The sequence below is a fragment of the Camelus dromedarius genome, chromosome 11 (genome assembly GCF_036321535.1).
Source record: "Camelus dromedarius isolate mCamDro1 chromosome 11, mCamDro1.pat, whole genome shotgun sequence".
Lineage (NCBI taxonomy): Eukaryota > Metazoa > Chordata > Mammalia > Artiodactyla > Camelidae > Camelus > Camelus dromedarius.
The window spans coordinates 69,119,840-69,140,500 of NC_087446.1; the positions used below are offsets into that span (position 1 = coordinate 69,119,840).

The 20,661-nt window shown below is 41.5% G+C and overlaps 1 long non-coding RNA gene across 1 annotated transcript in view; it reads right to left on the reverse strand.

Annotated features, from left to right (window-relative positions):
• Nucleotides 1-6,477: 6,477 nt before the first annotated feature.
• Nucleotides 6,478-20,661, reverse strand: part of LOC135322428 (uncharacterized) — an 89,096-nt gene continuing 74,912 nt past the window's right edge. Inside the window, exons 7-8 of the long non-coding RNA XR_010383005.1 lie at nt 10,849-11,713; nt 6,478-10,725 (exon numbers count right to left, since the gene is read on the reverse strand). This is a non-coding gene — a long non-coding RNA (uncharacterized LOC135322428). The remainder of the gene's footprint in view (nt 10,726-10,848; nt 11,714-20,661) is intronic.

Here is a 20,661-nt window from a genome sequence, read left to right on the forward strand (position 1 = left end):
TGGGAATAGATTTTCAGGATAACAGCCAGGATTTGTAAAAAGTAGGGAGAATGGATACGGCCTTCAAAAAAGAAATGCTATTTTACAATTTCTTGTAGACAAATTAAAGTGCTTGTTGGGATTCTATCAGGAATGTTTAATTGGGAGACTTGCCTCCCATTTTCATGAAACAAAATAATTTTATTATTTGTTTAGTGCCTACTGTCTGGCAATGAAGTAGCCCCTTTGCATACAGTTTTATCATTTAATCTCTACAAAGAGTCCCAGGAGAACACATGTGTCACCAGTGAGGGAACCAAGGTCATCCAGGGTATGTGGCTGGAAGGCAGATGGGCTGGAGGGCTTACCCTCCTTCAGGCTGAGAGAGAGACACCAAGGTTTATTGACAAGCATGTTGCAGAATGGCTTACTTAATACTTTGCTTCCTTGATGAAGTGGATCTCTTGAAATTGTTTATGTCTGGCTTATATTCCCCTCTCTCCTCTGCCTCAGGACTTCTCGTAAGTAGAATGAATTCAGCCTGAACTGATTCAGGAAAATCAGAAAATATAAAATTAGCTCACACAAATGTCTGATTAGTCCTTGTAATTCAGTAATTCCTAAAACTCCTAGAAATGCAAGGAAAGTGTGTTACCTCGGGGACTGAGTGCATTTGAAGAGTGAGAAATTTAGTGTGATCTGGTAAAGGCACAGGCTCTATAGACAAAGATCCGGGTTTGGATCCTGGCTCCACCAAGTACTGGAAACATGACCACACATAGCCTCAGTTTCTTCATGTGTTAAATGGGCTGATGGAGCTCACCTCTAAGCAGTCAGGTCAAAATAAGATGGTACGAGTGACTCTTAGGCAGAATGCTTGGCAAAGTGCTAGTTGCTCTTGCTGCTTTATAATGTCTTCTTAGGTAATTCCGTTGTCCATTGGCTTGCAAATATCTCCTCATTTGATTTAAGAAATATAGCATGCCTTAAGAATTTTAAAATAAGGAATGAAGATTTACTGGTTAATGCTGGGTGTATTTTTATAGGTCATTTATTAAAAACAAGTAGTTCTCTAAAAAGAATTTATTCAGTGTGCCTAGAACATGATTCAGTTAAAAATGATTTTCCTTTAAATTCTTTTCAGAAATTTTCTGTGATATTTTTATCGAATAGTAGTTGAAGTTTTCTGAGGAGGGGTTACATTTTAAAAAGATTATTCTAGTAACAATTGATATATTAAATAAATGATTCATATCCCTGGACAGCGTAAAGCCCTGTTTTTTTTAAATATATATAATTTTGGGGCTTAGTTCTATGTCATTTTATTGGGCAGAAGTATTTCCCATTTCCATTTTACAGGCAGAGAAGATGAGTCATACAATACTCATTACACAAGAGCAGCAGAGGCTGATTAATTTGGGCAGAGGAGGAAAAGTGTGTGGAGAAAAAATCCTTATTCTCAAACTGGACACATTCTGCAGTGCTGTGCAGCTGGAACGGTTTTGAATTTGCTTCTGGGCTGTCCTAGGTTTCGGCCCATGTGCCTGGAAAGGTCACTCAGGCAAACATGCTAATTTAAGAAGTTTGTCATTCTAAATGCTCTTAAGAGGATTAAACAAAGTCCACAGCAAATAAATGAACATGTTTGGAAGGTTTTCCACCCTCATGTAATTTCCAGAAAACAGACATGATTCACTTGCTAAACCAAACACACATGTATATTAATGAGCCTGGTTCACATGACTGGACAGCACGGAGGTAGCCTCATCTATTGGCGTGGGTTCTGCTGCAGGAACCGCACCTGAAGGTTTAATTAGAATTTATTTCCAGCGAGTGCTGCTCCAGCCTTTTTCTCCCCAATGTAAGAAAGCGCCCTCCTTGCCTGGCCATTAGTCTGCAGAGCCCCGCGGCTCACACACTCCCCTGCTCATCAGGATGCTGATGGAGCCAGCTTGCTTAGACACACTTAGCTACACTCGCAGCGGGGATCATCAGTCTCTTCTGTGTGTTCACCTCCACGTGCAGGGGAGAAAATCGAGTTTTGCTGGAGACAAACGCTAATTGACCACCAGTTGTTTCAGAGGGACTGTGATGTTGAAAACTGGAGTCCCTTTCATTTTTATATGTTGGATGCAGACAAACTGCACGGCGACAACCCCCACTGTAAGTACACCTACCAGGGAGGGGGTCGGAATTTTGATCTGCACGTATTCAGATCCTGGCACTGGTCAGCTTACAGTGTTCTCACTGGGTTTGGGAGACTGTTTCCATAGTGATTTATTTGGTTTCCAATAAATTTGCACAGCCGTCTCCTTCAGTCGAGTTCTGATGGGTTCAGTTGGGAGGGGCATGTGAAATTGGGGCAGGCAGAGAGTTGCAATGAAGACTAGACACCATCTGGTTACCTCTCATTTTTTATGGGCCCAAAAATGCTTGTCTTGTTTTCTTTTCTCCTCCATCTACCCCTTCAGTTCAGGGAGTCGTCTTCAAGAATTTCATCCTAAAATATAAAGTAATGAAGAAGGCAGTGTGTCTTTTTGGTTGATTTCATTTGACTTGGGTTCATTGTTAAAGATTTTCCAGTGAGGATTTTGTGAGCTTTTAAAAGCTGGAAGTGTAGCACAACCAAGGAGAGAAAGTCAGAGAAACGAGTCAGCGGCCCCTGTGAGGTCTGCAGGACGAAGGCAGGAAGTGGGGCGGAGGCAGCACCGTGGCCTCCCCTGTAGCCCTGAGGCCAACGTGGGCATGAAAAGCCAGCTTCTCTTGTCGCCATGTGTTCTACCAGGTCTCCAACTAAAGGAATGCGAGGAGATTTGGAGAGGCCTTACCTTTTACCCTCTTGTCAAACATCTTAATGCTGACTGTATTTATTCAAGATGACACAGAGATCACCTGCAGAGCTTGAGGGAGCGGTGCTTGCTTCCTGACTTGCCCGCCCCAGGCTCACTCATCAGACTCCTGATTCTTGCAGGCACTGCAGTGCCCGTGGGGGGTGCTCTGCTCATGGGGGGGTCTCTGCTCATGTGGGGGGAGCTCTGCTCCTGGAGGAGCTGGGCACTGGAGTGCTCACATTGGAGCCGGTCGCACAAGCGCTGATCCCTCACCACGTGATGAGCCCTTTGTGTAAGTAGTAGAGGTGGGAAACAGAGTCTTCCTGTGTCTACGGAGTTCTCCAGTAAAGCCAACTTGGAGGAAAGAAAGAAAATGCCTACTGTTCCATGACTGTGTCCTAAGGGTTTAAAGCTCACTGCGGGGCACACGTGAGATCTCATCCAGTAAATACTCTGGGGTCTTGACTCTGACATGTCATGAATTTGGCATTCTCATAATGTTATTTCTCTTAAAATATGTCTAAGCAATCATTTTTGTGTGATGGTTATATGTGCATAAGTGTCCTGAAGAAACTGTTGTGGATGGAAGTGTGGGCATCAGTGGTACCAGAATGGCTGGTGGTCCTGGGGGTTGCCCGAGCTGCACACCATTTGTTACCAGCAGTCTTTCAGGTCGCATCTTATTCCAGAGCTCACCGGGGCTCCCATCTCTCACTATGTGTCTTGAGAGAATATTTGTTCAGAGGGTAGGGGACAGGGTGCTTCCAAGTCTGGGTTCTGGGGTTCCCTGTCTAAAGGTGGCACTGGCACAAATCCTTTATTCATGGGGTAATTAAGCCACACAGTCTCGTGGTTAATTTGGCCTCCCTGTACTTCTTCATGTTAGGAGCTGGAGGGCTTGGGTAAAGCCCCCAAACCTGTTTTTGGTAAGCTTTCAGCCCTACCACACAACCTGGGTTGTCCCATTTCAGTCACATGACTTTGATTTTTGCAGGTAGGTGTGACTCCTGGACAGTGCCTGGGACTTCCAGGTTTCCCCTACAGTAGGAACACTGAAGAAATTTCAACCCGTAAGTTGTGTTTGGGGGCCTCGAGGACAAGTAGGGACCCACAGAAAGATATCTGGATGGGTGGCGATCAGGCCCGAGTCTTGGAAGGACAGAGATTCCATTATTGTTTTAACAGTGAACTTAAGGGAGGAATTCGGGAAGGTCTGATGCAATTGAGGTTAAAAATATTATCTGGCTTTTATTGTTAGCAGTAGTGGTTTTTAAACCTTAGACCCATTCCCGCTTTTTATAAGAAATATTTTGCAACCTTTCTTTTTTGGTGCCCGGAATTGAACATCATGGAAAGTGTAACCTAAGTATAAATATGATAAACAAATAGACAGGTAGATGGAAAAATGGGGTACCTAAATTCTTATATTATGGGGTATTTTATATTTTTGCTAATTAGTGACCTCTCAGGACAAAAGGCACATACAAAGGGAGTCACTTCTAATAAACTGTTTTTCCAAGCCTTACCTAAATGGGAAACAAGTGGCTTCAGAATGTTAGAGCACCTCCCAGGTCCCCGGGGAAATCTCCTTGTCAGAGTTACACTTGCTGATGGTGTCCTGTGCCAAGTGCAAGCAGATGCGGTTCGGAAGCTGCCCGGGGGCTGACTCCGGGGATTCCTTCTCCGTCTCAGCTCTGAGGGAGCCTTGCCTTTCCTGACCACAACCACAGAGGCGATTTTGAATCTCTGAAAACTGCCATACCAGTGTATATCACAACCCCCACAAGATATGTTGAATAAAGTAGAAAACTTTAAGTGCCTCCTTTAGGATAGAAATAGGATATAAAATAAATCATGATTTAAAAAATTCTAGTGCCCGAATAAGTGCTACATTACACTGGCTGCATTATTAGGTTAGACAACTTCATTACTGCTTTCCATACCACATCTTCTAGTTAGTTTTTATTTATCTTTTTTTCCCTAAAGAAAAAAATCATATGATGCATTCTTGTGTCAGAGGTGACAAGAAGAGAGCAAGTGTAAAACCGGAAATCGTGATGCTGGTCAGTCTAATATCAGCTCCGTCACTGCACAGATCATCTTAACTCATTTTACTGCAATTTTTGGAATTACCTTCTCACTTGGAAAATCCCCTGTGTCAGTTAGATTTGCTAGTAAAACAATTTTTTTTCTTACTTAGTGCATCAGTGATGTTTTCAAGATGATAAAAAATTTTGCCCATGGCATTTAAACAGTTGCTTCTTCTCGTAATTCATGGTTCACTGTCTTGTATTTGTCACAACTGGAGAAATGTGTTTTCTGTGTGCAAATTTTCATTGTTTTGGTGACGCAGGGACACTTGTCCTTACTGGATGGAGTATGATAGTAGTTGTTTGAATTCTCTCTCTAAATCTGGAGTCCTGTGTTATGATTCCTGTTACCTTAAAAAATATGAATATTGTTATTTACCTAAATAGATAACATCACACCAGTGATGTATATCAAATTGGTCCAACTAGGAATTCCAATATTAAATGAGACAGTAATTTCACAACTCACTATTCCAAAAATTTGGATTGATGGTTCAATTATACCAGGGACATTACCTGTTGTAATTGAATCAATCATTGCTTTCTTCAATAAAAGTTTTCATTCCATCTGCTCTTTTGTTTTATTGTCCTTCTGTGTTTTGTTTGCTTTCTTTCCCAAATATATATGATTTTGGATTTTGTCATTGAAAATCCTTGCTGGTTTTGCTACCTCATGCTGCAGAGAAAGCCTTGTGACTGTTTTATAGTCACTGATTTCATGGTTGTATGAGTGCTTAATGCCACCTTGCAGGGATGTGGAGACCTAATGAAGTGTGTGCATAAAAGGCTTAGTCTACATTGAGTGCAGGGTTAGTGTGAGCAGCTCATGTCATCAGTATCATAGTTAATCCATTACAATCATCCTCTGTTAATCAGTGTTATCATTCTAACGTCTCCAGGAGAGGAAATGTAGTATTCTAAATGCAAATCTTTGCCACTCTTTTAGTCAATTCAACACCTTTAAAGCTTTGCTGTAATAGGACTGTGTGCCTGGTATCCCTACTTTTGCTTCTCCTGACCCAGGACGCGGTCTCCACGGCTGATGATCCATGAGACACTGGATTCTTGGTCCCATGGCTCTGTGTGTTCTGGGACATCTGGGGACTTCAGCACTGTTTTAGGGGCTTTGGGTCCCACCTCTTCATAGCATTGCTGAGATGAGATCTGTGGGTTCACCCTCATTCTTGAGTGTATGGTGCATTTTTTCTAGAACCAACACACGCCACCGTGACAGCACTGCTTTGACCACGTGCTGGGGCAGCGTGTGCTTGTCAGTTCTTGGGTTTAAATTTTCTGTTCAAATTTCTAAAATGGGGTATATTGACAGATACACTCCATGTAAACAGAAGCTCTGTGGGGTTTTCAGCAACTTCTAAGAGCATAAATATTCCTGAAGCAGCTAATCTTCCTCCCAACAAGTGAGGAGCAAGCCGGCAAGTCCTGGGGGCCTGTGGCGGCCAAGCTGTGCAGCCCAGGCTGCTTACCGAGGAGCAAGGAGAAAATCTTAAAAACCTACTTCAATGCTGTCTTTCACAGAATCTCAGAACTGAATGTTTTAATATTTAAAGAGGGGTGATTAGTTTTTTTATATATTATTTTATTTTTTTCCTTTTTCAGTATTATTAGGTATAATTATTACAGTTCAACTCCACATACACATTGCATGTAAATACATGTATAGAGTATACTGCATTTTTTTAGTTACATATATGTACTAATTATTGTTTCTAAGAACAGATTAGAGTTTCAGATTTTTAAACTTACATAGTTACCAGAGGAATAAAGCCAACTACAAAAGAATAATAAACAGAATATGGTAATCCAATCACAAAGGACAGTCATATGTGCTTAAGCATATTCAAGAAATCAAAATAACAATTAGTTCATTTGTGGTCTTATTATTATTGCTATTAATTTTAGATTCCTCATAAATGAAGTCTTATGGCATTTTTCTTTCTCTTTTCACCCCACTTCACTTAGAATGACAGTCTTCAGGTCCATCCATGTTGCTGCAAATTGCATCTGTTATGGCTGAGTAGTATTCCATTGTAGATATGTATCACCTTGTCTTTATCCAGTCATGTGCTGATGGACATTTGTGTTGTTTCCATGTTCTTTGTTCTATGTCCCTTCTGGCAACAATTACTGATTTTAAATATTTTCCACCTTAAAATCCTTCCTGAAGGAGACGTGGTAACAGGAATCAAAAACAGTTACAGCACAGGGTTGTGTGTGATGGGCCCTAGGGCTTGGTAGGAAGGTTGGCAGAAAAGATTTCAGATTCTGATCAAATGATTCCTCCTCTTGTAGCCCTGCTGACCGCCTCTCTCACGGCCTGCCCTACTAGTCTGACCAGTCCCTTCTGTGAATCCCACTGTATTGTGCACAAATTTTTTCCAATTGGTGTCATCCCGCAGGGACCTTAGGTGGGGCACCTAAGCTCCTGTGTTGGTTTCTTCCATCAGCCCTTAACTTCCTTGGGAGCCAGGACTGTCTCATTGCCCCAAGGATTCCTAATGCCTAGTGAGATGCCTGATACAGCTGGTACTTAACGAGCACATAAGTCAAATGGAAAAACCTGATCAAAGAAATGGCCCTCATTTTTCAGACATGCCTACTTGAGTACATAGGGTAAAATGACATGTTTTCTTGAATTTGCTGTCAAATACTTCAACAAAGGACAAGTAAAAGAACAAAGGTCTGAATAAAGGAAATATGGAAATGTTTGTGAATTCCTTAATCTGGGTGATGGGCTTATTGTACTATATTTATTGATGTATAATTAAGTTATTTTATAATTTTCTTATCATTAGCTGAATAGCAAGTATTAATATGTATTAATTGAAATCCTTTGAGCCGACCAAACTTACCCCACACAAAATGCTTAATGTCCTAGTAGTGTGTCTTACAGAAATCTTTTCCCATAAAGACAGGAAAAAGGGAAAGACTGATCTGTGCAGTATTTCCACATTGTCAAAAGACCAAAGACCGACACAAAGAAGAGATTCTAAAAAAGATAAAGAGGCTGAAATCAATGTCCTGAAAACCTAGCCAAGAATTCTAAATGTCCCAACTTAACTAACCTCAGCACTGCCGCATCAAGAATGAGGCAAGTAGAACCTTGAGGATTTTTTTTAAATAAATAAATAATGATCCAGTTCCTACCACAGGCAATTATGGTAAGAGTGAGTACATGTTCTAACACCAACTAGTGTACAAATTGTAATTTATACTTGATTCAAACTGCTTCTTCTATAAAATCTGAATCTTTTTATTCTTAAGACAGATTTGTGGCATATGACCTAGTGATAAAATTTTCAACTCGCTTGTATTCAAAAAGTTCACCAATGTGAGAGTTTATTACAACAACTATTGCTTTTTGGGAAACCCATGTGCCTTGTCACTCTCTTCCATAAGATTTCCTGTGGAAAATTCAATCCCTCATTCAGGAAGGGGCTGAGCAAACAGTCTGATGGAAAACCTTCATACACTGCAACACAAGAAAATGAAAATGACAGTGAGCAGCCCGTGAAGCTGGCAGACACACACAGCTCACGGCTGTGTTCCCGCCATGACATTCTGTAACCAGCAGGGAAAATGTGCATTTCAAGAAATAGACATAAACACTTTTCAGGACCTGAGCACATAATTTCCCTTTCAGGGTTTAGTGGGCTTCCATTTAATTCTATGAGAAGTGTTTAAAACAACAGAACAACAGCTGAGGTATGGTTTAAAGTAAAATTTGTCTTAGTGAAAATAAAGCCAGCTGATTGTTATCATTTTTACTTTATTTGATCTCACTCTCCTAATTTACCTCCCCAACCTCCTCCACAAAATGATGGTGAACGTCCCCTCCTGGGTCAGAAGGCTAAGTAGAAAGTACCAATCACATGGAGGTGTGCTTTGTTGTTTTATTTTTCAAAAGAAACATGTTTCATTCATGTGATTTAAAATTAAGATCAAGAAACAAACTCTATTCAATGAATGGTAGCCAACACATGTCGTCATAGCTGCTCATCAGGTTTGGCCCCACGTTACACACATTTACATGGACATGTGACATGTGCTGTCATGGGACATGGTGAGTGGGGACAGGGTCTCTGCTCTCACAGGGCACACAGCCTGGTGGGGGAGGCAGTGTTCAATCATTGCCTTTTTTTTTAATGTACTTACAAATTATGGGAAATGCTATTTAAAAAGAACAAAGTGAGTCAATGAAAGTGAAAAGTTCAAGGACAGTATTTAGGTGAGGGAAGACAGGGAACCTCTTTGAAGAGCTGACACTCCACTGAGACCCAAAGGACAACTCCGGTGCTGCAGGTGAAGGGCAGGGACACATTGATAAAGGGCTGATATCCAGAATACACCAAAATCTCTTTAAACTCAACAAGAAGAATGAATAACCTGCTTAAAAAATGAGCAAAATGCCTCAACACACACCTCAACATGGAAACTAGATGCCAAAGAAATCTATGGAAACATGCTCCACAGCATCTGTCATCAAGGGGCTGCAGACTGAAACAGTGAGTTATCACTGCACACCAGTCAGAACTGCCAAAACTCAGAACACTGACAGCACCAAATGCTGGTGAGGATGTGGAGCGTCAGGAATTTTCTTGCATTGCTGGTGGGAATGAAAAATGGCCCAGATACTTTGGAAGACGGTCTGGCAATTTTTTACAAAACTAAACGTACTCCTACCATATCATCTGGCAACTGTGCTCCTTGGTGTTTACTGAACAAAATGGAAAATTACGTCCACACACAAATCTGCATACAGATGTTAATAGCAGCTTTATTCATAATCACCAGAACTCAGAAACCACTAAGCTGTTCTTCAGTAGGTGAATGGATAAATAAACTGTGGTCCAGGCAGAAAATGGACTATTTATGGTGTTAAAATAAAATGAGTTATCAAGGCATGGAAAGACATGGAGGAACCTTAAATGCATATTACTAAGTGAAAGAAGCCAATCTGGGAAGATTCTGCAACTGTCTGATTCCAACTGTATGGTGTTCTGGGAAAGGCAAAACCACAGAGACTAAAAGATCAGTTACTGTCAGAGGCTAGAGGGGAAGGAGTAATGAATGAGGTGCAGCAAGGAGCATTTTTAGGGTCACTAAGACAGACTACTCTGTATGATGCTGTGATGGTAGAAACGTGTCATTGTACATCTGTCCAAACCCACAGAGTGCACACCACCAAGTGTAAATCCTAGTGTCAAGTATGGGCTCTTGGTGATGATGACGTGTCAGTGTAGGTTCACCCATTGTCGCAAATGCACGCTCAGGTACAGGCGTCAATAGTGAGGAGGCTGTGGGGACAAACTGCAGTTCATACACCCAATCCAGCCCCAGCCACTGCTGTGAATAAAGCTCTGTGGGTGTGTGGACTCTCCGGCTGCTCTGGCGTCTGAACAGCAGAGCTGAGCAGCTGCACCAGAGATCAGGAGGTTTGCAGATCCTGAAATATTGACTCCCAAGCCCTTGACAGAAAAAAGTCTGCTGTGTCCTGCTCTACACGAATCACAATTCACCCTGTTGAGACAGGAGAGCAGGGCCCAAACAAGGCATGGTTAATCGGACTGAAGCAATGTTTTAGTCCCAAAACCTTTGTTGAAGTCCTGCAGAATCAGTGACAGACTGTAGCCAGGAAGCGTCTGCAGAAGGAGTCGGTAGCAGGCCTTCCCGCCAGGCTCCGGGATGCCGGGGGCCACGCTCTGCACGGGGGCCACCCACTTGAAGAAGACGGACTTGCAGTGGAAGCCGATCAACTCATAGAGCTCGGAGAGGATGCTGCACTGCTGAATTCTCTCCTAGGAACGCTGAAGCACAGGGAAAAAAGCAACAAGCATCTGAACGAAACATGTAAGTGAAAAAAGACACGTAAAAAATGTTTTCCCATAAAACAGAGACCTGATGACACAGGAAGGAAGAGGAAGGCTGACTTCGTGCACTGATGGGACCGGATGCAGAAATGCAGGGAAGCAGCGCTGTGCAGATGCTCCAGACCCCCTCCGGCCCCACCTATCCACGTTCATCCTGTCCTTTTCCTAGAAAGGCCTGTATTCCCTGAAACAGAGGAATCTGCTCCCTACACATGAGACGCAGAGAAAGGAAGGAGCAAAAGAAAGGGAAAGTAAAGGAACAACGTTTCATCTAGACCCTAGTATTTGGGCAGGACTTTCACCAAATACACATCTTCTCAAAGCACAGAGCACACAGTGAGAGGCTGACAGAGTGACTGCGACTTCTGCTCCTTAAGCACCAGCTACCTGCCAGCACACGCTGCGCCCCTTACTGAATCATTACAATCATCTCAGAAACTATTACTACCCCGTCTCACAGGCAAGGAAATCTGAAACTCGGGGAAGAATTATTATCATCCTGGACAATGTCCCACGACCCAGAATTGTCAGAGCCTCCACAGACCCTGGACTAAAATTCTCCACTTCACCACGGGCCCTGAGCCTCAGGCTGAGGCCACATCAGGCCTGCACTGGCCCAGAGCATGAGTATGTGGGACAGGGAATGGTCCCACTCGAAGTGCCAGGCCAAGGCCCTCAGAAACCTATGAAATGAAACCAAATCCCCAAACTCCTTTCCAACCCACTGCCCTGTCCGGGAGGACTGCTCGGCACATCTGCGCTGTCACCTGTGCACAGGCTGAGCAAGGGGCCCAGACAGTGACGTGACGTCCCAGTGGAAGTGGCTAGGACGCCGCTTCATCACAGGACAGACTCTCCCGGCTTCCAACGTTAACTCTCCATTCCATTTTCAACTGGAAAGTAAGTTTAGACTTCTTTTCCTCTCCTAGAAACAAAGAGAGTGGTAATATCAGCAGGAAACTCAAGACTGAGGAAGAGTCTCCTGGCCATCTGGAAGGATAGGTCGGGGAGGGAACAGAGACTGGGATCAGAAAGACCCGTGTTCCAGTCCAAAGTCTGCACGTCACTAGCTTTGACAGTTTACTTATTAATAGAGGTGAAAAAATCTAATTATGATTGTTGGGAAAACTAATTGAAATAACGTATGCCACTAGCATACGTATAAAATCCTTCATGAGTGTCCCAGAAATGGAAGTGATCGTGGTTAGTTACTGTCTGCCAAGTCTTGGGTGCTAAGCCCACATCAGCCAGCCAGAGATGTGCCAGAGAATGCCTCACCAGCTAGCAGCCTTCTCCAACTTGGAAACTCACAGTGTCTGAAGAACAGGCAGTGGTGGATGCTTTGGGACACTCTGGAGGTAACACTCCAGTGATGACTTTAAAAAGCTGGGGAGAATTTAGGGGACCATACAGTTCAAATACAGAAAACACATTCCATGTCTGCCCACATTCATCTCTAGTCATGATGATTCAGAGAGGAAATACATATTCAAACGTACACCATTTTCCCATATAAGTGCATCAAAACAATTTGGAAAGAATGTAACTTTCTTCTCTAGATCACACAGCGGGGATTACAAGGTTTGTACTGAGAGCCCTACTTGTAAAACATCTGCTAACATAACTGGGTCCACTATCAGTCCATTCAAAGAGAAGGATGGAAAAGAACAAAGCCAAGCTAATACGCTCCGGTTTTTGGTGGGTTACAATGTCACAAAGGAGATGGACAGGTCATCAAGGAACCACCCTGCCGTGATCACGGAGCCGGGCAACGGGGTGGGCGGCAAGATGTATGACGCAGCCGTAGCTGTGCCCGCGCTTCTAGGCAGGTATCCAAAGTCTCCTCGACATGGCGTCCAATGCTTGTGCCCACGTCCTCATCACCTGAGATGTATTTAAGAGAAATGAAAACTAATAAACGGAAAATACCTTTGGTGGGCACACCGTCCAAAAAGCAAAGTCACAGTTTGACAACTGGCCATCCCGGTTCCCTGGGATTCATTCTTGGAGAACCTTAAAAACCACCCCTCTGTCCTCAAGAAGTGCTGCCTACTTGTCCTATCTTTGGCTCAGGGATACAGCACGTTCACGTGAACTTCAATGTCTGCACAGATTTGACTGTCTTTCTCCAGGTTCATTTGTCCATTCTGAAGAGGCCTGAGTTAAGTCCATTTTCTGTAAGATCAATTCCCTCCAGTGAAAACTCATCGAGCCTGCAATTAAAAGCCAAATGAACAGGACTGTCCTCAGCTAAAAAGTTCACCCACCCTTCACTGCTTTCTTAATTTCCTTTCCTAGCTAATTGCAACAGACTAAAACCTCCCTCCACCCAGCTCCCCAACTATGTCAAACAGAAAGTAAGGTCCATAAAAGAGGAGACAACTCCATAGTCACCTCTGAATTCCTAGCATATACTAATGTCAATAAATAGAACAATGATTATGGCTTCTTTCCTTTAAAACCTTTCTGGTTATTTAAATGAGACCTTGGAAGAGAGCTGTTTGGGTCTAGTATCTTGATCCAGAAGACTCAGGAGGCCTTTTTAGGAATGGCTGTTCACTGTTTCATTCAAAACACAACTTCTCATTCCGGGAGGAGCTGTGATTTTCTGCCAGGAGATTGTGGTCACTCTCATGCCAGAACAGCTTTAAACTAAATCCTTACTTTGGATTTGTTATTTTTCCCTGCATCCCCAAAAATTGACTTTCCTTAATTTCTTGCCTTGAGGAATGATATTTTTCTTTCTTTCTAATTCACCCTTTATTAAACAGGATTCTCAGGATGTGCTTGGCCTTACATAGGATGAGCCATCCAACTCCCAGTGTGAGAGGCCCGGGGCTCACCTCCCGCCCTCCTGCCAGGGCAACTAACACTCAGTTCAGGAGCCAACCGGCACCCCAGGGATTCTAAGTCTCACGTATCTCCCAGAATCCCTGCTTTCTGATATGACTTGGATTCTGAGGATTTCCCCTCACTTTCTTGAAAATTAGCTGTGCAGCTTGAAAGATGAGGAAGGAAGGATTTATTTCTTAATCAGCATTTTAAGGAACTTGTGTAATGAACGTTTTCACGAGTTTCTAGAACACTCCATTGCCGAGACAGAAAACACAATAGATATTTTCTAAACTTAGGTATCATGTGCATTGTTTCTTTGCTTTTGTTTTCTTAACTACTAACACACAGTTTTTAATTAAAAAAAATAAGGCCCGAAATAGGATAGAAACTTGAAGGGGCAAACAAAATTTAAGGGCAAAGAAAGAAAAATGATAAGTACTCTACAAAGTTAATATAATACATACACTATGGATCAGATCAGCAATTCTCAGTAACAGCTAATTGAAACATGACCATGAGGTAAAACGTCTCTCCTGTCAGGAGATGACCAACAGATAATAGAATTAAAACAACAAATTAAAATTCTAAGTCTGGCGAGGTATAGAAGGCTACCAGCTAAATGTGTCTACTTCTGGAAAAGAGGGAGGCTCACCAGCTCTTTACTGTGGAGCCTGAGCCTAGGGGAGGGCGGTGAAGAACCGCCCTGTAAGTATCCAATTAACAAAGTGGGTTATGAATAAAGAGACGTGAGCTTTGATGACAGAGATGATACTACTATTCACTTGTCCTGTAAAGAATACTTCACGTTCAGCGATCAATACCTCGGCGTCCTCAGGGATTGAGATTATAGGAAAATGCACAGCCCGGGCCCAGACCTCCTCTGTGAGCTCGTGACACTGCACTTAGAAGTCTCAAGAGCAACTCCAACTCCACCTGAAAAGAGCTGACTTCACGGTGCTCCTCCCATAGCCGTCCTGCCCAGGGCCCCTGGTTGGGAGGGAAGGTCTCTCTGCCCCTCCCAGCTCAGGCCCATCACTCACAGATGTGACTGGACCCCTCCTTCAGGGCTCAGATTTCCTCAGTCACCGAGACCCACCACCGACACCTGACCTACCAGGTATTCACAGGCACTCCCTCAGCACTGACTTTGGGCTGGGGACCACGCTGCACACTGTGCGAATGTTATCTCACTGGATCTCCACAACAGTCCTGGGAATTGGGTACATCACTGCTTCAATTGATTAAATAAATTGTTTCACTTCCTTGAGTGCGTCATCCAAAGTGACACGTCTACTGAGCCACAAACATGGGACTGAAAACCACTTGAAAATTGAACACTGCTACACCTCGCAGCCACCCTACTCTGATTCGTCACATCACTTTCTGCCGAGCCTACTGAATGTTTGCAAGCATTCTACAAACACAAAAGTGATCTACGAGAGCACCCCACTCCCCTAATTAAAATCTGTCAATGATGGTCCACTGCTCTTCAGAGAAAGCCTCACCAGGCCTGAGCACAGCCCAACGGCCCGGCATCCTCATTCCCTGCGCGGCCACGCCGCCTCACCCACCAAGCAGCACAGTGCCGTGTCCAGGACTGGGATGCTGACTCCGTACAACACGGGGCTCGTCTCACTCTAACAATGATCACCCTCTTCAGTGGTCACCCTCTAAAATGCTGACTCTCAGAAAAATATTTTCTCAGGATGAATCAATACCTTTATCCTTACAACTTCCAGTCATTGATAATGAGCTCCCCCAAAAAGAGAGAAGACATAATCCTCAGTCTCCTTATCTGTAAAGTGGGAATAACAAGGAAATATGTAAGGTTTTCAGAGAAATAAAACTCATGTGAGTCTGAGGGACAATTCCCAACATACAGTAAGCACTCAATATGGGCTTACTTAGTATTAATAAGAATATGTTGCATTCCAGCAACCTTAAATCAATGATTTATGGCTTTGTCCAACAGACTACTGACAAACAGTTGGACGAACCCTTTTGAGCAGATCAGCACAAGTGTATTGGGAGAGGTAAGCGCTGCCTCCAGTTACAGCTCAAACTCTTACATGTTGTTTGAGCATTTAGTTGTCGTTATTGAATAAAGACAGGTGTTCTTTAGTCAAAGCTCCTGAAACATAAATCTTCAAAGATAGATACAAATTAGGTTTCAAGTACAACATTCTCACTAGAAATTATTTGAAAATGATAGTCTTAGCTCCTCTGTACATCAAAAGGGCATGTTCTTAATGTATCTGACTATATACACTGAAAGGATTGTTTAAAAGAAATTAAGATGAAGCTATCCTAAATAAGTTCTCAGTATCATCTGCACAAAGCCCCACCCAAGGGTCTCATTTCTCACTTCCACATAGGTGTTCAGGTAGTTTAACCTGGGTCTTGGTTTTTTAAAACACAGGGGAGGGAAGAGTTGTGGATAGATTTATGAAGCAAATATAAACCTAGTGTATTTGATGTATAGGAATCCTAGAAATAAACAAATTGATATATAGTCCCACCCTTAAGAAGCTCAGCCTTTCCATTTACAACAGCATTAAAAATAAAATGGGAGATACATTTAACAAAAATTTACAAGATTTGTACATTGAACAATTTGAAGTATCACTGAAAAAATTTTAGAAGATCTACATATACGGAAGACATCCCATGTTCATGGAATAGTAGACAATATTGTTAAAAATGTTAAGACTCCCCAAAGTGATCTACAAATTCAGTGGAATCGCTATCAAAATTCCAGCTGACTTCTTTGCAAAAATTGAAAAACTGATCCCAAAATTCATATGGAAGTGCAAGGGGCCCAGGACAGCCAAAGCTATCTTGAAGAAGCAGAGCAAAGTGGGAGGACTCACTTTAAATGTTACTACAAATCTATAGTACTGAAGTCATTATGGTACTGTCATAAGTTTGGGTACATAAATCTATGAGACACAGTAAAAATTCCAGGGGGGAAACTTATATTTACAATCAGTTTTCAACAAGTGTGCCAACAACACTGCATTGAAAGAATAGTCTATTCAACGAATGGTGCAGGGAAGGCTGGGTATCTGCAGGCAAAAGAATGAATTTAGAATCTGAAACCCCCTATTGTATATAACAAATAAAAATTAATTGAAAATGGATCACAGACAGAAACGTAAAATCTAAACCTATAAACTTTCTAAAAGAAGACATAGTATAAATCTTTGTGGTCCTAGGATAGGTTATGGTTTCCTAGATACAATACCAAGAGCAGAAGTGATAAAAAAAAAAAAACCAGATAAACTGGACTTCATCAAAATTAAAACCACTTGTTACAAAAGACATCATCAAGAAAATGAAATGAAAGGGGAAGTGGGTAGCTCAAGTGATAGAGTGCATGCTTGGCAAAAAATAAATAAATAAATAAAATAAATGAATAAATCTAATTACCTCCCCTATAAAGGAATTGTCTTAATATTTAAAAAAAGTCAAGTGGAATGACAATCTGCAGAATAGTAGAAAAAATTTGCAAAGCATATATCTAATAAGAGACTAGTATCCAGGATATAAAAAAAATGTTTACAACTGACCAATACAAAGAAAATCGACCCAATTTTTAAATTTACCAAGGAATTAAATAGATACACAAATGGCCAATAAGCATATGAAAAGATGCTCAGCATCACTAGTCAAATCAAAATCAAAATGAGATCTCATTTTACACCCACTAGGATGGTTATAATCAAAACACGGACAATAACAATTGTCGGTCAGGAGGCAGAGGAATGGGAACCCTCAATATGCAGCCATTGGAAATGGGCAATGGTGCAGCTTCTTTGGAAAAGTCTGGTGTTTCCTCAAAAGTTTAGTGTTATCATATGGCTCAGCAATTCTACTCCTACATATAGGGTCATCCCTCAGTATCCTCGGGGGATTGGTTTCAGGAACCCACCACCCTGGATTCCATAATCCAAGGATGTTCGAGTCCCTTTACAACCAGCCATCTGGATCCATGAAGTGGAAACTACAGATATGGAGGGCCAACTGTACAGCCAACAGAATGAAAACATATTCTCACAAAAATTTGCACATCAATATTCATAGCAGTATCATTCAGAGTAGCCAAAAGTTACAAACAATGTCCATCCATCAATGAATGGGTAAAAAATTTATCAAGAATAGTCCCAAAAACTTTTGGTCATTGAATCTTTGACAAAGGAGGTGAGAACATACAATGGAGTAAAGACAGCCTCTTCAGAAAATGGTGTAGGGAAAACTGGACAGCTGCATGTAAATCAATGAAGTTAGACTACTCCCTCACAGCACACACAAAAATAAATTCAAAATGGCTTAAAGACTTAAACATGTAGACAAGACACTACAAACCTCTTAGAAGAAAACGTAGGCAAAACATCTGACATGCATCTCAGCAATGTTCTCCTAGAGCAGTCTACTGAAGCAATAGAAATACAAGCAAAAATATACAAGTGGGGTCTAATTAAACTTTCAAGCTTTTTCACAGCAAAGGAAACAGTAAGCAAAACAAAAAGACAGCCTATGGAATGGGAGAAAATATTTACATTCAATGAGACTGTCAAGGGGTTAATTCCCAGAATATATAAACAGCTTTTACACTTCATAAGAAAGAAAAATAAACAATTCAATCCAAAAATGGGCAGAAGTGCTAAAGAAACTTTTCTCCAATGAAAACATACAAATGGCCAATAGGCACATGAAAAAATGTTCAATATCATTATCAGAGAAATGCAAATCAAAACTACAATCAAGTATCACCTCACACCAGTCAGAATAGCCATCATTCAGAAGTTCACAAACAATAAATGCTGGAGAGGCTGTGGAGAAAATGGAACCCTCCTACACTGTGCTAGGAATGAAGTTTGGTGGAGCCATTGTGGAAAACTGTATGGAGATTCACCAAAAGACAAAAAATTTACTTCCCCTATGACCCAGCAATCCCACTCCTGGGCATATATCCAGAAGTAACCCTAATTCAAAAAGACACCTTCCCCCAAATATTCACAGCAGCACTATTTACAATAGCCAAGACATGGAAACAACCTAAATGTCCACTGACAGATGACTGGATAAAGAGTTTGCAGTATATTTATACCATAGACTACTACGTAGGCATAAAAAAATAATAAAATAATGCCATTTGCAGTAACATGAATGGACCTGGAGAATGTCATTCTAAGAGAAGTAAGCCAGAAAGAGAAAGAAAAATACCATATGAGATCGCTCATATGTGGAAACTTAAAAAAAAAAAGAAAGAGAAACTTATCTACAGAGCAGAAACAGACACAGAGACATAGAAACCAAACTATGGTTACCAGAGGGGAGACGGTGTGGGAAGGGATAACTTGTGAGTTCAAGGTTTGCAGATACTGATTATGTATAGAATAAACAGCAAGTTTATACTGTATAGTACAGGGAAATATGTTTAATATCTTATAGTAACTTATGTTGAAAAAGAATATGAAAATGAATACATGTATATTCCTATATAACTGAAGTGTTGTGCTGTAAACAAGAAACTGATGCAACATTATAAACTGACTAGACTTCAATGAAACTATTTTTAAATAGACCAAAAACAAAAAAAAGAAAAAGAAAAAAGATATTATTAAACCAAAAGAATAAATTACTGTTTCAGGCTACAACATGGATGAACCTTAAAAAAGTATGCTGAAGTAAGCCAGACACAAAGGACAAATACTGCCCTTTTAGGTGAAGTGTATCTAAGTGTTCATTGTACTACTCCTGTAAATTTTCCGGAAGTTTGAAGTCTATTAAATTAAAAATAAAGTGTATTATTCATTAAAAACCTAAAACGATCCCTCACAGGAGGGCTTTAAATAATAAATGAAGAAATGCATGTAAATCTCCTGGAACAACACTTTGCACGTCCACAGACAGTCACTGCTGTCACTGCCACTCAGAGGTTGGTACCAGCGCTGATGAGAGCTGCCTCCACTCGCTGCCCTGCAGACAGTTGTGAGGGCCTGGGGTCTGACAGGCAGGGTGACCTGGAACCTGAGTCAGACACAGCAATGCCCCAGACTCTGTGTTACCCAACTTTCTTATACAAGCTGCTACATGTAACATAAACACGCTAGAGGGATGTATCTTACAACATAGGCAATACAGTCAATGTTTTACAATAACTATAAATGGAGCAACTATTGTACACCTGAAACATATATTGTAAATCAGCTATACCTTTTGAAAAAATTAAAAAATAATGTAAAAATATTATAACTTTAATATCAGTCCAGTTTTTAAGTAACTACTAAACAGCTTAGAATGTATAAAAGCATTTAAGTGTGATGTTTATTTACATATTTATTTACTTTCAGCCTCCTGCTAAAAGAGAATTTAAACAATTTTTTAAACACAGCTTAACAACAATAACAACAAAAAGACAAAAGTGAGAGTGAAAAGAAAATGGAGATTCAATACTTAAATGAAACCAGGGGGAGGTAAAGTCATAAAAATGGATGCCATGAAGTCAGGGTAAGTGTTAAAGGCCGACTAGAAATTCAGCTGTAAGATTTTTGGCAGCTAAAGCAAAAAGAAAAAGATGAAGGGGCGGGTGGTAGAGCTCAGTGTTAGAGCGTGTGTATAGCATACACAGGGTCTGGGTTCAAGCCCCAGGGCCTCCACTAACAGATAAATACACCTAATTACCTACCCCCCCAAAAAGAGCCCCAAAGAAAATAAAAAGAGAAATTTGTTTCCTAAAAAACCCTGATATTAAATTTAGAGTAAATACTTAAAAAAAAAAGAAAAATAGAAACAAATGAGTGACACAAGCGATAATGCCCGTGAGATAAATCTGCGGTGCAGCTGGCAGGTCCCCATGTCCCACGTGGGAAAATCTGAAACATCTTTCACACCACCCAGAGTCATCCTCAGCCTACCCCACCCCTCCCCCTGTTAAATGCAGGAGCACAGCCAGGGCCGGGCCTTTGTTCTCTCTGTGTCATCACAGTGAGACAGGATGGAAGGGGGCAGAGCACAGCCATTCAAGGAAGGCCA